At 56.7% G+C, this 17629-nt stretch overlaps 1 pseudogene; it reads right to left on the bottom strand.

Moving 5' to 3' along the window:
- Positions 1-307: 307 nt before the first annotated feature.
- On the bottom strand, positions 308-9324 carry LOC124689189 (annotated as a pseudogene).
- Positions 9325-17629: the final 8305 nt, after the last annotated feature.

The following is a 17629-nucleotide window of genomic DNA, read 5'->3' as shown; positions in this document are numbered from 1 at the left end:
AACTAGGGTTCTACCGGGACGAGGGCGTAGATTGTAGGGGTGGAAGTGCTGCGAGCGAGAGGAAGAGAGGCGGCGCCGGCGGCAGGGCGCCGTCGCGGGCGCGTGGGAAGGCGGCGGCTAGGGTTTGGGGCGGCGCGGACGGGAGAAGGCCGACTCCTCTGGGAGTCGGCAATAATGATATTGATTATTGCTTGATCGACTTAGTCTATTACATCTTGTATTTATAAGAGAACTACGAAACCCTAATCTGCTAACTGAGCTAAGCCCCTAACTAGGCCTGGCCGGTTGGGCTAGTGGGCCCCCTCCGGCGGTAGACCAGGCCGGTCATAACATCTCTCCCCGCGTGCGCAAACAGATCGTCCTCAAGCTGGTAGTCTGGGTAATGCTGCTGGAATTCCTCGCGGGGCTCCCAAGTCGCCTCCTCCTCGGAAAGGCCCTCCCACTGCACCAACAAGTGCCAAACATCACGACGTCTCTGAGCGCGGAGCACCTTGGCCGGGTTGGGCAGCAGACGACCCTCGGCTGTCGGCGGAAGTGGTGGAGTGGCCACCGGCGGGGCACCGCGATAGGGCTTCAGCAGTCCCACGTGGAAGATGTCGTGAATGCGGCCCCCCTCAGGCAACTGAAGTCTGTACGCCATGGTCCCAATCCGCTCGACGATGATGAAGGGCCCCGCATAGCGCGGACCAAGTTTGCACTTGGCACGCGGGTCGAGGGACTGATGAGAGCGGTGCAACAGGCGAAGCCACACCCAGTCACCCACCGTGTACTCAACCTCGCGGTGGCGCTCGTCATAGTAGTGCTTGGCGACCTGCTGAGCTTGGACAAGACGCTGCCGCACCTCGGCCAGCATCTCGTCGCGGGCGCGGATGAGCTCGCCAGCTGCCTCCGTCCGCGCTGTCGCTGGATCCACCGGTAGAATAGGTGGTGGTGGCCGACCGTAGACCACCTCGAATGGCGTAGCGCGCGGGCGGAGTGGTAGGAGGTGTTGTAGCGGTACTCCGCCCATGCAAGCCAATCCACCCAAGCGCGAGGACGATCACACGTAACACGGTGCAAATACATGGCGATCACCTTATTGACCACCTCGGACTGGCCGTCCGTCTGAGGATGGAACGCCGTGCTGAACCGGAGTTGGACCCCAGCCATGCGGAAGAGGTCCCGCCACACGTGCCCCGTGAACACCGGATCTCGGTCACATACGATGGACGAGGGAAACCCGTGTAGGCGGACGATACCGTCGAAGAAGGCACGGGCCACGGACGATGCCGTGTAGGGATGGCCAAGCGCGATGAAGTGGGCGTACTTGGAGAAGCGGTCAACCACCGTGAGGATGACAGACTTGCCGCCCACCCTTGGAAGGCCCTCGATGAAGTCCATGGAGATGTCGGCCCACACCTGCGAAGGAACGTCAAGCGGCTGCAAGACGCCAGCTGGGCGCAAATCTCCGTCTTGTTGCGCTGGCACGTCTCACACGAACGCACCCAATCCTGGACCATGGCCCGATCGCCAGGGATGTAGAAGTCCGCGCGCAGACGGTGGAGGGTCTTCTGGACACCCTCATGACCGGCGGAATGCGCCAAGAGCAGCACCTGGTGGCGGAGGTCATCGTGTCGGGACCGAACACGCGGCACCCGTGGAGGAGAAGGCCATCGATGACGCGCCAAGGATCGTCCAGCTCGCCCGCGTCGAGCTGCTGCCGCAGACGCTGGGCATCCGGCGCGGACACCGTCGCCTGGCGGATGCGGTCGAAGAGGACGAAGGAGGGCCCCGAGCGGATGCAGAGCAGGCGTCCGTCCGAGGCTCCCTCAGTGGCGTCGGGATCGGCGTCGCGGCGGGACAAGGCGTCGGCCACCGTGTTGAGGCGCCCCGGACGATACTCCACCGTGAAGTCGAAGCCAAACAGCTTGCTGATCCACTGGTGCTAGGGCACCGTCGACAGCCGCTAGTCCAAGAGAAACTTAAGGCTGTAGTGGTCCGTACGTACGCGGAACGAGCGCCCCCATAGGTAGGGACGCCAGTGGCGGACGGCCTGAACCAAGCCAATGAGTTCCTGCTCGTACGCCGCAAGCTTGAGGTGGCGTGAAGCAAACGGCCGGCTGAAGTAGGCGAGCGGCCCGTCACCCTGGTGAAGGACGGCACCGAACCCCGCCCCGGAGGCGTCACAGTCGACGATGAACGGTTTGTCGAAGTCCGGCATCTGGAGGACGGGGCCCGTCGTCAGGGCCCCCTTGAGGGCCTCGAAAGCAGCGGTAGCCTCGTCATTCCAAGCGAAGGCCTCGTGCCGCAGCAGGCGCGTGAGTGGCGAGGCGATGAGGCCAAAATCCCGGATGAACTTCCGGTAGTAGCCGGCGAGTCCCGGGAACCCGCGGAGGGCGCGTGGTGAACGCGGCGTCGGCCGGGCGGCGACCGCCGCCACCTTGTCCGCATCCATCGCCACCCCGTCGGCGGAGATGACGTGACCGAGATAGGCCACCGAGGTCGTCGCAAACGAGCACTTCGAGCGCTTGAGGTGAAGTCGATGCGCTCGAAGCTCGTTGAAGACGATGGCGACATGCTGCAGGTGCTCCGCCCATGACGCGCTGTAGATCAAAATATCATCGAAAAAAACCAGCACAAAACGGCGTAAGTATGGGCGAAGGACATCATTCATCAGGGCCTAGCAGGTCGCGGGCGCGTTGGTGAGGCCGAAAGGCATCACCACGAACTCGAAGTGGCCATGGTGTGTCCGGAACGCCGTCTTGGCGATGTCCTCCGGGTGCATGCGCACCTGAAGATAGCCCGAGCGGAGGTCGAGCTTGGTGAAGAACCGCGCGCCGTGGAGCTCGTCAAACAACTCGTCGACCACCGGGATCGGGAACTTGTCCTTGAGCGTGAGGGCGTTGAGGGCGCGGTAGTCCATGCAGAAGCGCCACGTGCCATCCGACTTGCGCACCAACAGCACCGGCGCGGAGAACGGGGACGTGGAGATCCTGATGATGCCTGCCGCCAACATGAGCGTGCACTGGCGCTCCAGCTCGTCCTTTTGCAGTTGGGGGTAGCAGTATGGGCGCACCGCCACTGGCGCTGACCCCGGGAGCAAGTGGATGCGATGGTCACACGCTCGTGGGGGCGGCAGGCCCTGCGGCTCCTCGAAGATGTCGCCGTGCTGCTGCAGGAGGTGCGTCAGGAGGGGGTGCTCGGCGTCGTCGGCCCCAGAGACAGGCTGGAGCTGCGGCGCGGGGGAGGTGCCCCCGAGACCCTCCCAGCGAATGTGACGTCCCTGGCGCCAAAAGGTCATCGTCAGGGCGTCGAAGTCCCAAAGGATGGGACCGAGCGTCCGCAGAAAGTCGACGCCAAGGATGAAGTCGAAGCAGCCCAAGTCGATGCCGGCGCACGTGATGACGAAGTGCTCGTCACCGATGTTAAGGGGGACGTGCTGGACCACCCCATGGCAGTGGAGGTGGTCACCGTTGGCCACGGTCACGCGGAGGGTATCCCCACCTGTCGGCTGTAGCGCGAGGCGGCGCATAGTGGCGGCGGGGAGAAAGTTATGCGTAGACCCCGTGTCCAGTAGCGCCACCAGAGGCTCGCCCTGGATAGTGACCGGAAGCAGCATCGTCCGCTCGTGGCGGATGCCGGCGAGCGCGTGTAGGGACACGACGAAGGCCGTGGCAGCCGCGTCGGTCGGCCCGGCCGTCTCGGACGCCGCGGCAACCGGCCCGGTCGTCGGGTCGCCCTCCTCCACGTCGACTGTCTCCAGGTAGAAGAGGCGAGGGCACACGTGATCGGGCGTGTATGGGTCGTCGCAGTTGAAGCACAGACCCAGGCGGCGGCGTTCGAGCTGCTCCGCTGGGGTGAGGCGGCGGAACGTGCGTGTAGCCGCGGGTGCAGGGCCGGTCGGTCCCGGTGGGGCGGGGCGGGTGGCTGCCGCGGCCGGAGGAGGAGGTCGGGTGGCGCGGGTGCCGCGGGCCAGGGGCGTCTGCTGAATCGCCTGGGCGCGACGCTCATAAGCGCGCGCGTAGTGCATCGCCGTCTGGAGGTCCCGCGGGGCCTGTAGCTCGACATCCACACGGATGTGGTCCGGGAGGCCGCCAATGAAGAGCTCGGCGCGCTGTTGGCCCGTCACGCCGGGCGCATGGCATGCGAGGGCCTGGAAGCGGTCGGCGAAGTCCTGCACCGTGGTGGTGAACGCCAAACGCCCAAGTTCCGCCAAGCGGCTGCCGCGGATTGGAGGGCCGAAGCGGAGAAGGCAGAGCTCACGGAACCGGTCCCATGGAGGCATGCCACCCTCGTCCTGCTCCAGGGAGTATTACCACGTCTGGGCGGCGCCGCGGAGGTGGTACGAGGCGAGCCACATCCGGTCCGAAGCCAGGGTACACTGTCCCCGGAAGAACTGCTCGCACTGGTTGAGCCAGTTGAGGGGGTCCTCGACGCCATCGTACGTGGCGAATTCCAGCTTGGCGTAGCGTGGGGGAGCGAGGCCGGTGGCACCCTGGGCGGGGTACTCCGCGCGACCAGCGGAAGGCTCGGCGAAGCGGGCGGGCGGCGGGTCCGGGAAGGACGGGCGCGGAGGGTCCCGGCGGTGGTGTAGATAGGGGACGGCGCCGGTGCGGCCGAGTAGACGGGCGGGGGCTCCGTCGCGGTCACCCACGCCGGGAGTCGAGAGGGCGACAGCGGGAACTGGACCCGCTGGATGGGCACACCCTGGGGCAGCGAGGCGGGGCCCGTACTGGGGGTCGGCTGCCAGGATGCCCACGGCGGCGGCGGCGGTGAGGCCGGGGGCGGAGCAGGCGCGCCCTGGCCGGGTAGGGCTGTCGGCGCGGCCGGGTAGGCGGCGAGGGGTGGCGACAGGGGCGGCGTAGTCATCCCCTGCGTACCGATGAGGTACAGGCGGATGCCCTGGACGGCGGTGGCGAGGTCGCGGATGGCCGTCGATAGCTCTTGCTGCGAGAGGAGGGGGGCGGCGCCGGCGACATCTGCCAGGGGCGCCGCGGCGCCCGTGGAGGGTGGCGGCAGTTGCGCGGCGGCGGAGGAGGCCGGCGGCGTCTCGGAGGCGGCGGCGGTGGCGGCGGTGGGCTGGCTCGAAGACATGATCGTAGAGGTCTCTGATACCAAATTGGTAGAAACTAGGGTTCTACCGAGACGAGGGCGTAGATTGTAGGGGTGGAAGTGCTGCGAGCGAGAGGAAGAGAGGCGGCGCCGGCGGCAGGGCGCCGTCGCGGGCGCGTGGGAAGGCGGCGGCTAGGGTTTGGGGCGGCGCGGACGGGAGAAGGCCGAATCCTCTGGGAGTCGGCAATAATGATATTGATTATTGCTTGATCGACTTAGTCTATTACATCTTGTATTTATAAGAGAACTGCGAAACCCTAATCTGCTAACTGGGCTAAGCCCCTAACTAGGCCTGGCCGGTTGGGCTAGTGGGCCCCCTCCGGCGGTAGACCAGGCCGGTCATAACATGTTCCAATTCTTAGAGTTAGGAAATCAAAGATCAGAAATAGTGGCAGGATATTTAAAACCTGTTTCTTGAATATTAAGGCATTCATGAATTTCTTTCCAAAAGGGACACCAGGGAGTGGACCAAATACAAGTATTCCCTTTCGAAATTTGGATAGAAGTGACACTAATAATGGACTCCCGCTTTCTCAAATCTTGGAGAATGCCACGACGGAGGGCCTTCTCCATAGGCTTCGGGGCCGCGGCACTAGAGTCAGGACCTCTCTGTATGTGGATGATGCTGCGGTGTTCGTGGCGCCATACAAGGATGATATTACCAACTTGGCGACCATCCTTCACAATTTTGGGGAGGTTACAGGGCTGCGCACTAACTTCCTGAAAAGCTCAGTGGTTCCAATCCGGTGCCAGAATATTTGCCTTGATGACATTCTCGCGGGGCTTCCGGTTAACCGTTCTTCTTTCCTAATGACATACGTTGGTCTCCCGCTCTCCGTCTGGAGCTTGAAGAGACAGGACCTGCAGAACTTGGAGGATAAGTGCGTGGGTAAGCTGCCAACTTGGAACGGGAAACTAATCTCCTCGGTGGGTCGCGCTGCCTTGGTGAAGTCGGTCATCACCTCACAGGCCATCTATTACCTAACGCTTCTCGCGATCCCATTGGGCACCATGAAGTTCATCAACAAGATCAAAATCTTCTACGCGGCAACGACGATTACCCTCGGAAATGGGTACAAAACGCCCTTTTTGTTTGCTCCGTGGCTCGAGGGGAGGAAACCGATTGACATTGCGCCGCTCATCTTTGCAATCTCAAAGAGAAAAAATTGAAAGGTCTCGCAGGCGCTATGTGAGGACGCATGGGTCACAAAAATCGCCCTTGAGAGCTCTTTCACCATGGAACACCTCTCCCAGTTCATCGACCTATGGACCCTTATATCAAACATCAGCCTTGTCCTGGAGCAGGAGGATGATATAGTTTGGAAGCTAACTCCGGATGGGCAATACTCGGCGAAGTCAGCTTACGAGCTGCAGTTCATGGGCGCAACTCTATCATCTATGGATAAGACGGTTTGGAAGGTTTGGGCTCCCCCGAAGGTGAAGTTTTTCGCTTGGTTGGCCAACCAAAATAGGATTTGGACGGCGGACCGTTTGACTAAACGCGGCTGGCCCAACTGTGGGCTTTGCCCTCTTTGCAAGCAATGCACATAAACCATCGACCACCTTCTCGTGCATTGTCGCTACACTACCCGTCTTTGGGGCTTGATCAAGGTGTGGATGGGGCTAAATGATTTGCAACCGGCGCAATGGGCGAACCTGGACATGGCGGCTTGGTGGAGCATGATGGCGGGTGGACGCAAGGCGATGGCTTCTCTCACCTTGTTGGTATCATGGGAGGTGTGGAATGAGAGGAACGCGAGGGTTTTTCGAGGCAAAAATGCGCCGCCCCAAGTTGTTTTTGACAATATTAAGAAGGAAGGACGTCTGTGGGTTATAGCAGGTGCCAAAAAATTGGGCGAAATGATGCCGCGAGAGTGATGTTTCTATTTTTTGTATGGACCTATGTATGCTACTCTTGCTTGTAAAACTTCTACTTCTTAATTAATAGATTGGGGCAAAGCTTTTGCCCCCGTTTCAAAAAAAAAAAGTGCAAGGGAAGTACTTGGATTTCAGAATCTTAGCCATGGTACTTTCTGGAGAACTAACTATTTTCCATGCTATATTCACCAGCATTACCTTGTTAACCGCCTCAAGATTCCTAATACCCAACCCTCCTCTTTTTTGGACTTGCAAATTTCCGCCGAGGCTTTTAGATAAAGAGGTTTAGTTTGGTTCTCTTCTTGAACCCCAATCCACCAGAAGTCTCTAATAACTGCGTTCATTTTTGCCAACATCTTCTTGGAGAAAAGAATATTAGACATGTAATAAATGGGTAGAGAAGAGAAAACAAATTTAATTAAACCTACCCTCGCAGCATGAGAGAGCTTATTAGCCTTATAAACATTCAGACCAGATTTGAACTTATTCAAGACAAAAGAGTATGCTTCAGATCTATTCCTGGCCGGCATTTATAAGAGGATGACCCAAGTGGGTGGTTTGAGCATTCATGTCTACAACTCTAAAAAAACTCTTGATAATATCGTTTTGAGCAACAGAGGATTTTGCCCAGTTTGAAAGAGTGCAGAAATGTTGTAAAGTGCTCCATATAGTTGTAGGCTCCATCTAATTTGCTTGCCCGCAAATAATTAAATCGTCTGCGAATATTAAAGAATAAATAGGAGGACAGTTTGGACCTAGCATAATGCCTTGCAGATTTCTTCTATGAAGATCCTCCTGTAATTGTCCTGCTACCTCATTTATTTGCAATACTAAATAAATAAGGGACAGGGGGCATCCTTGCCTTATACCCCCGAATCCCTTAAATCTGCCATGCCGATTGCCATTGACAATAATAGAGAAAATAGGTTTACAAATGCATGCCTTAATTAGATTAATGAAGTGTTCATTAAAGCCTTGCTTGCGAAGAGCGTTAAGAATAAAATTCCACTCAAGTCTATCAAAAGTTTTAGCAAGGTCTATTTTAAGCAAGAAAGCTTGATTTCTCCATGAAGAAAGATTGAAGGAATGAGTGATTTCTTGAGCTACAATAATATTGTTAGTTATTCTCCTACCTTCAACGAAATTTTGTTGAGTATCCAAAATTCTATTGGGAAGATGGGGCTTAATTCTGTTAGCTAAAGATTTGGCAATGATCTTATAAATAACATTACAAAGACTTATAGGTCTAATGGTAGAGGCTAGGGTTCTACCAGGACGGGGGCGTAGGTTGTAGGGATGGAAGTGCTGCGAGCGAGAGAGAGAAGGGCTGCACCGGCGGCAGGGCGCCGTCGCGAGAGCTAGGGAGGGCGGCGGCTAGGGCTGGCGGCGCCACGGGCAGGAGAAGGCCGACTCCTCTGGGAGTCGGCAATAATGAGATTGATTATTGCTTGATCGAAATAGTCTGATTACATCTGTTTATATAATAGAATAACTGGGATAAGCCCCTAATTTGGCCCACTATTTGGGCCCCTTCCTGGAATAGGAGATACCAACCATAACATCTCTCCCCGTCTTCTCAAGCTCGTCCTCGAGCTGAACATCAGGAAAATGCCACTGAAACTCCTCTAGCTTCTCCCATGTAGCGTCCTCCGAGGGCAGGCCAGCCCACTGCACCAGTATATGCCAAGCGCCCTAACGCAGCTGCGCCTTCAACACCTTCTCGGGACCCGAAAGCACGCGACCATCATCATGATGAGGAAGCTCCGGCGCCTCGGCCTGAGGATCTCCCTTGTGAGCCTTCAGCAAGCTCACATGGAAGACGTCGTGGAGGCGGGAACCCACCGGCAGCTCCAAGCGGTAGGCGAGCGTGCCGACACGCTCCAGCACGCGAAAGGGCCCGGCATAGCGAGGCCCCAACTTGCGCTTGGCACGCGGATCCAGCGACTGCGCCGTCCTGTGAAGTAGGCGCAGCCAGACCCAATCGCCAACGGCGAACTCAGCGTCGCGAGGATGAGCGTCATAATACTTCCGCGCCAGCTGCTGTGCCTGAAGAAGACGATGGCGCGCCTCAGCCAAAATCTCATCACGGGTCCGAAGCAAGTCGCCTGCGGTCTCCGAACGGGCCGAGCCCGACTCATAAGGCAACATCCTCGGCGGTGGACGCCCATAGACCACCTCAAAGGGGGTGGCGTGCAGGGCGGAGTGATAGGAGGTGTTGTAGCAGTACTCCGCCCATGCCAACCAGTCCACCCAAGCGCGCGGACGATCCACTGTAACACAACGCAAGTACATGACAATAATCTTGTTAACCACCTCGGACTGGCCGTCTGTTTGCGGGTGGAAGGTTGTGCTCATGCGAAGCTTCACACCCGCCAGGCGAAAGAGATCCTCCGGCCGTGCTCATGCGGCTGTGTACGGATGGCCGAGCGGGATGAAGTGGGCGTACTTGGAGAAGCGGTCGACCGCCGTCAAGATGACGGACTTGTCACCCACCTTATGGAGGCCCTCGATGAAGTCCATGGAAATATGCGCCCACACCTGCGAGGGAACGTCCAGTGGTTGAAGCAGCCCCGCCGGCCGTAACGTCTCTGTCTTGTTGCGCTGGCAAGTCACACACGACCCCACCAAGTCGCGGACCAGCGCACCATCACCAGGAATGTAGAATTCATCCTGGAGACGCTTGAGCGTCTTTTGCACACCCTCGTGGCCTGCTGAGTATACGAGAAGCAGGGCCTGCTGACGAAGATCGTCCTGATCGGGCACGAAGATGCGGCGCCCGTGGAGAAGCAGCTCGTCGGCTAGGTGCCAAGGCGCGGCGAGCTCACCCGCGTCGAGGCGCTGGCGCAGCGCATGGGCATCCGCGGCGCCCACCGTGGCGCGGCAGATGTCGTCGATGAAGGCGAACGAAGGCCCCGAGCAGATGCACATGGCCATGCCGCCGCCGTCGAGGGAGTCCGCAAGCTCCTCCGTGTCGCATCGAGAGAGCGCGTCGGCAACCGTGTTGAGGCGGCCCGGACGGTACTCGACGGTGAAGTCGAACCCGAAGAGCTTGCTGATCCATTGGTGTTGAGGAACGGTGGAGAGGCGCTGATCAAGTTAGAACTTCAGGCTGTAATGATCCGTGCGGACCCGGAAGGCGCGCCCCCACAAGTAGGGCCGCTAATGGCGCACAGCCTGAACCAGCCCAATGAGCTCGCGCTCGTACGCCGCGAGCTTGAGATGGCGAGTGGCGAACGGCCGGCTGAAGAAGGCCAGCGGCCCCTCCCCTTGATGGAGGACGGTGCCGAACCCGATGCCGGAGGTGTCGCAGTCCACGATGAAAGGCAGGTCGAAGTCTGGCATCTGGAGCACGGGCCCCGTCGTAAGCGCCCGCTGAAGCGCCTGGAAGGCCTCCGTTGCCTCCGCGTCCCAGGCGAAGGCGTCGCGGCGCAGGAGGCGGGTCAGAGGTGCGGCGATGAGGCCAAAGTCCCGGATGTACTTCCGGTAGTAGCCCGCTAGCCCCAAGAATCCACGAAGGGCCCGCGGTGACTGCGGTGTTGCCCATGCAGCGACGGCCGCGACCTTGTCAGCATCCATCGCGACGCCATCCGCCATGATGACATGTCCCAAGTACGCGATGGAGGTCGTGCCGAACGAGCACTTCGACCGCTTTAGGTGGAGACGATGCGCTCGAAGCTCGTTGAAGACGATGACGACGTGCTGTAGATGATCCGCCCTCGAGGCACTGTAGATGAGAATATCATCAAAGAAAACAAGCACAAAACGGCGTAAGTAGGGACTGAGCACGTCATTCATCAAAGCCTGGAATGTTGCCGGCGCATTGGAGAGGCCAAACGGCATCACCAGGAACTCGAAGTGGTCGTGGTGCGTGCGGAAGGCCGTCTTCGGAACATCATCCGGATGCATCCGCACGTGGTGGTAGCCTGATACGTCTCAAACGTATCTATAATTTCTTATGTTCCATGCTAGTTTTATGACAATACTCACATGTTTTATATACACTTTACATCATTTATACGCATTTTCCGGTACTAACCTATTAACGAGATTCCGAAGAGCCAGTTCCTGTTTTGTGCTATTTTTGGTTTCAGAAATCCTACAAAGGAAATATTCTCGGAATTGGACGAAATCAACGCCCAGGGTCTTATTTTTCCACGGAGCTTCCAGAAGACCAAGAGCATACGAAGTGGGGCCACGAGGCGCCCAGACCATAGGGCGGCGCGGCCAGCATGGGGCCCGCGTCGGCCTATGGTGTGGGGCCCCTGCGCCGCCTCCGACTCTGCCCTTCCGCCTACTTAAACTCTCCGTCGCGAAAACCCTATTACCGAGAGCCACGATACGGAAAAAGTTCCAGAGACGCCGCCGCCGCCAATCCCATCTCGGGGGATTCAGGAGATCGCCTCCGGCACCCCGCCGGAGAGGGGAATCATCTCCCGGAGGACTCTACATCACCATGATCGCCTCCGGACTGATGTGTGAGTAGTTCATCCTTGTACTATGGGTCGATAGCAATAGCTAGATGGTTGTCTTCTCCTCATTGTGCTATCATGTTAGATCTTGTGAGCTGCCTATCATGATCAAGATCGTCTATTTGTAATGCTACGTGTTGTGTTTGTTGGGATCCGATGAATATAGAATACTATGTCAAGTTGATTATCAATCTATCATATATGTGTTTTTTATGATCTTGCATGCTCTTCGTTGCTAGTAGAGGCTCTGGCCAAGTTGATACTTGTAACTCCAAGAGGGAGTATTTATGCTCGATAGTGGGTTCATGCCTCCATTGAATCTGGGACAGTGACGGAAAGTTCTAAGGTTGTGGATGTGATGTTGCCACTAGGGATAAAACATCAATGCTTTGTCTAAGTACATTTGTGTTGATTACATTACGCACCATACTTAATGCAATTGTCTGTTGTTTGCAACTTAATGTTGGAAGGGGTGCGGATGCTAACCCGAAGGTGGACTTTTTAGGCATAGATGCATGCTGGATAGCGGTCTATGTACTTTGTCATAATGCCCTAAGTAAATCTCATATTACTCATCATGATATGTATGTGCATTGTTATGCCCTCTCTATTTGTCAATTGCCCAACTGTAATTTGTTCACCCAATATGCTATTTCTTATTGGAGAGACACCACTAGTGAACTGTGGACCCCGGTCCATTCTTTTACATCTGAATACAATCTACTGCAATCATTGTTCTCTGCTGATCATTGCAAACAAACATCATTTTCCACACCATACATATAATCCTTTGTTTACAGCAAGCCGGTGAGATTGACAACCTCACTGTTAAGTTGGGGCAAAGTATTTTGATTGTGTTGTGCAGGTTCCACGTTGGCGCCGGAATCCCTGGTGTTGCATCGCACTACACTCCATCACCAACAACCTTCACGTGGCCCTTGACTCCTACTGGTTCGATAAACCATACTGAGGGAAATTTGCTGCTGTACGCATGACACCTTCCACTTGGGGTTCCCAACGGGCGTGTGCTTTACGCGTCAACATAGCCCGAGCGCAAGTCGAGCTTGGTGAAGAAGCGCGCCCCGTGCAGCTCGTCCACGATCGGAATGGGGAACTTGTCCTTGGACATCACGGCGTTGAGCGCGCGGTAGTCGATGCAAAAACGCCACGTGCCGTCGGGCTTGCGCACCAAGAGCACCGGCGCCGAGAAGGGTGATGTCAAAATCCGAATGATGACCTGGGCCAGCATGACCGCCACCTGGCGCTCGAGCTCGTCCTTCTGCAGCTGGGGTAGCAGTACGGCCGTACTGCGACAGGCAGCATACCCGGCAGCAGGTGGATGAGGTGATCGCAGGCCCGCGCCTGAGGTAGGCCCTGTGGCTCGGTGACGATGTCGCTATGCTGCTGCAGAAGGTCGTCCAAGAGCGGATGCGTCTCGTCGAGGGCGGCAGCCATCAGCGCCAACTGGGGCGCTAGAGACCCGGAGCTGCCGAGGCCCCTCCACTGGACGCGGCGGATGCCCGCTTGCCAGAAGATGAGGGACAGCGCCTCGAAATCCCAGAGGATGGGCCCGAGGGTGGACAGGAAGTTGATGCGGAGGATGAAGTCGTAGCAGCCCAGGTTGATGCCGACGCAGTCCACGGAGAAGTGCTCGTCGCCGATGGTGATGGGCACCTGCCGAGCCACGCCCTGGTAGGCTAGGCAGTCCCCGTTGGTGACGGTGAAGCTGAAGTGCTCGTCTCCTGACGGCTGTAGTGCGAGGCGGCGCATGGTGTCGCCGGCCAGGAAGTTGCGCGTCAAACCCGTGTCAACCAGCGCTGTGAGGTGCTCCCCGCTGATCGTCACCGGCAGGAGCATGGTCTTCGCCGTCTTGATGCCCGCCAACGCGTGGAGGGAGGCTACGAAAGCCTTCGCGTCGACCGGCCCATAGGTCGTGGCGCCTGGCTCGGAAGCGGCCCCGGTGTCAAGCTCCGGGGTAAGTGGCTCGCCGTCCTCGTCATCGACCGTCTCCAAATAGAACAGGCGAGCGCACGTGTGACCTAGCGCGTACTGCTCGTCGCAGTTGAAGCATAGGCCCTTGCGACGCCGTTCGTGCTGCTCGGCCGTCGTCAGGCGACGATAGGGACGTGTAGGCGCTGCAGGGGTCGTCGCGGCCGCTGGCAGCGCCGGGCGCGCCGGGGCCGTCTGGGCAGGGCGTGGCGGAGGGCGGGATCATTTGCCCTGGAAGGACTGCTGGATGGCGAGGGTGCGCTGCTCGTACGCCCGGGCGTAGTACATGGCGGTCTACAGGTCCTGCGGCTCGCGCATCTCCACGTCGACCCGGATGTGGTCGGGAAGGCCACTCACGAAGAGCTCGGCGCGCTGACGAGCTGAGACGCCAGGGGCATGGCACGCCAACGACTGGAAGCGATCGGCAAAGTCCTGCACCAACGAGGTGAACTGCAGGCGTCCCAGCTCGGCGATGCGACTCCCGTGTACCGGGGGTCCGAACCGGAGGAGGCACGGGTCGCGGAAGCGCTCCCACGGCATCATCCCGCCCTCGTCCTGCTCGAGGGCGTAGTACCACGTCTGGATGGCCCCACGGAGGTGGTAGAACGCGATCCAGGTGCGGTCGGACGCCAGTGCCCGCTGCCCCCTAAAGAATTGCTCGCACTGGTTGAGCCAGTTGAGGGGGTCGGTGGTGTCATCATAGGTGGTGAACTCCAACTTGGTGTAGCGTGGTGGCTGCTAAGCGGCCGGCGCGGCGACGAAGGTCGTGGCCAGCGCGGTCGGGGGCGAGTAGACAGCGCTGCCCCCCGTAGACGTGTTGGATCGCCAGAGCAGCGGTTTGAAGCCACCGCAAGGGGGCGCAGCGTGCGATCACCCAAGGTTTGGCGAGCACAGGTCGGATGAGGTCAAGGGTATCGTGTGAAGCAACCGACGCGTCACACCGCAAGAGGGCTCGCTGCGCCGCAGCGACGCCTAGCACACTTGTCGATGGTGATGGGGACGCACTAGTTCGCGGACGGGGCCGGTGAGATGCGAGCGCGTGTGGCGCGGGCGGGAGTGGCGGTGGCGGTGGTGGAGCGGACACGGCGGCCGGTAGCACGTGCGTCACTGCAGAAACGTTCGCATATTGGCGATAGCCATGTTTGGAAACAAGGCCTAGGGATCCTACTTTCACTAGTGGACACTCTCAACATTGATCACATAATAAAACCACTCTACACTCTCTTGTGTAGATGATGAATACCACTAATTGTGTAGGGCTACAAGAGCACCTCTATGCCGGAGTTAACAAGATCCACAACATTCGATATTCATATTTAAATAACCTTAGAGTGCATGATAGATCAACACAACTATACCAAGTACTAACATAGCATGCACACTTCGTTACCATCACACTATGAAAGGAGGAATAGATCACATCAATACCATCATAGTAATAGTTAACTTCATAATATACAAGAGATCACAATCATAGCATATACCAAGTACTTCATGATGCACACACTGTCAACATTACATCATGGAGGAGGAATAGTATACTTTAATAACATCACTAGAGTATCACATAGATGATATTCAACTAGATCACAAAGAGAGAGATGAACCACATAGCTACAACAGAGCCCTCAGCCTCGGGGGTGGACTACTCCCTCCTCATCATGGAGACATCGATGGCGGTGAAGATGGCGGTGGAGACGGTGGTGGAGATGACTCCGGGGGCAATTCCCCGTCCCGGCAGGGTGCCGAAACAGAGACTTCTGTCCCCCGAATTGGAGTTTCGCGTTGGCGGCGGCTCTGGAAGGTTTTCTCGGGTTTCGTCAATCGGTGTCGATGTTTTAGGTCAGGAGGCTTTAAATAGGCGAAGAGGCGGAGTCGGAGGGGCCACGGGGCCTCCTCACACTAGGGGTGCGCCCCCCTGGGCCGCACCGCCCACACGTGTGGGGCCCCTAGGGCTCCCCTCTGGTCCCCCTTTGACTTTCTGGAAGCTTCGTGGAATTATAAGATCGTGGGAATTAATTTCGTCCGATTCCGAGAATATTTCCTTTGTAGGATTTCTAAAACCAAAAACAGCCGAAAATAGCAACTGGCACTTCGGCATCTCGTCAATAGGTTAGTTCCGGAAAACGCATAAAAACGATATAAAGTGTGAACAAAACATGTAGGTATTGTCATAAAAAAAGCATGGAACATAAGAAATTATCGATACGTTGGAGACATATCAGCATCCCCAAGCTTAGTTCCTACTCGTCCTCGAGTAGGTAAACGATAAAAGAATAATTTTCTGAAGTGACATGCTACCAACATAATCTTGATCATACTATTGTAAAGCATATAAGATGAATGCAGCGATTCAAAGCAATGGTAAATACAATGGTTAAACAATTGAATCATATAGCAAATACTTTTCATGAATAGTACTTTCAATAAAGCATCAATAAGTCTTGCATAAGAGTTAACTCATAAAGCAATAAATTCTAAATAAAGGCATTGAAGCAACACAAAGGAAGATTAAGTTTCAGCGGTTGCTTTCAACTTGTAACATGTATATCTCATGGATAATTGTCAATGCAAAGTAATATGATGAATGCAAATATGCAAGTATGTAAGAATCAATGCACAGTTAACACAAGTGTTTGCTTCTAAGATAGAAAGAAGTGGGTAAACTGACTCAACATAAAAGTAGAAGAATGGCCCTTCGAAGAGGGAAGCATTGATTGCTATGTTGGTGCTAGAGCTTTTATTTTGAAAACATAAATAGAGCATAAAAGTAAAGTTTTGAGAGGTGTTTGTTGTTGTCAACGAATGGTAGTGGGCACTCTAACCCCCTTGCCAGACAAACCTTCAAAGAGCGGCTCCCATGAAACATTTTTATTTGGGTGGGTGGCACTCCTTCTGTCGTTGCGTAATCGACGGTACCTCGGAGGAGGGATCCTCACGAGGGGGAGAAGAAGTAGGGGCCATAGGGCGGAGTGCACACGGGACGGTGGTACGCGATTTACCCAGCTTCGGAACACCTGCACGATGACAGGGCCTACCGTCGCTTGTCCGGAATTATCCGGGCGCTTTCGCGTTGTTACAATGAGTTGTCGTTGTGCCTCTAGGGCTCCCGGGATCCGGCTTATAAAGGCGCACGGATCTAGGGTTTACATGGAGAGTCCTAGCCGGTTTACGAGTTTGCCTAACTACGATACTATGTCTTGCCGTGTACGTCAAGGATCCGCCTTCCTCTATACGTCGTCCCGGATCCGGGTTCCTATCGGGCCTTCATGGATCCGGGTTCCTCCCGAGGTCGGTCGATCCGGCTCCCCGCTCCCGGGCCGGACATCTTCCGTCGGGATCAACGAAGAATCCGGGCCGCCCGATGGGACACACGCCTAATCACCATCTGTGGGCCACCCGGGCTTGCCGGATCTAGGCACTGTCGATGGTACACCCATGAAGTATACCCACAACAGTAGCCCCCAGAGTTCTCCGAGTTTCGCCTGCTATTTCCGCCTTGCTAGTCCATCATGGTCTCCGACAATGTTAGTAACGCGGAGAAACTTGAAGAACTCCAACTTCACATTTTCTTCTTTTCCCAACTTTTAGTCGGAAAATGCTCCCATTCTGCGAGACTTCATCCATCGACGATTTGAATATGTTTCCGGGTTACCCCTGCTTCGAATGAGAACCAACTTATCCTTACGCAATTACCCGGAATCTTAAAAGACTCAAACGGTTCCGCCAATTCTGGCGCCATTTTCGCGCGATTTGTGCGGTAACTTATCTTTAGCCATTTTTACCGTTTAGGGTTTGGGACACGTGTCACGCATCCAACGGCGCGACGCTCGCGTTCCGACCACAGGATGCGGAGCACGAATCTCATCCCTCCGGCCTATAAATATCCGCCGTCGACCCCTTAACCCTCATTCACCCCCTTCTCAGCCTCTCTGCGCAGCACCGCCTCGAGCTTCCTCTCCGCCGTGCCGGAATCTCGCCGGATCTTCGCCGGAGCTGCTTCGCCGCCGCGTGGTGTTCGTCCTGTTCTTAACCTCAGCGAGCCACCGCACAGAAACCTCGTCGCCGGCGACTCCGACCACCGCGGACTCCATCACGGTGAGCCCTCAATCTTCGTTCTCGCGCCGCAGTTGGTAGGGATGAACGCTAGGTTGACGACGCCGGATCCGACTAAGGAATGTTTCCGCCAATGTCTTTTCTTC

The sequence above is a fragment of the Lolium rigidum genome, chromosome 2 (genome assembly GCF_022539505.1).
Source record: "Lolium rigidum isolate FL_2022 chromosome 2, APGP_CSIRO_Lrig_0.1, whole genome shotgun sequence".
Taxonomy (NCBI): domain Eukaryota; kingdom Viridiplantae; phylum Streptophyta; class Magnoliopsida; order Poales; family Poaceae; genus Lolium; species Lolium rigidum.
This window is presented reverse-complemented; position numbering and strand designations above follow the sequence as displayed.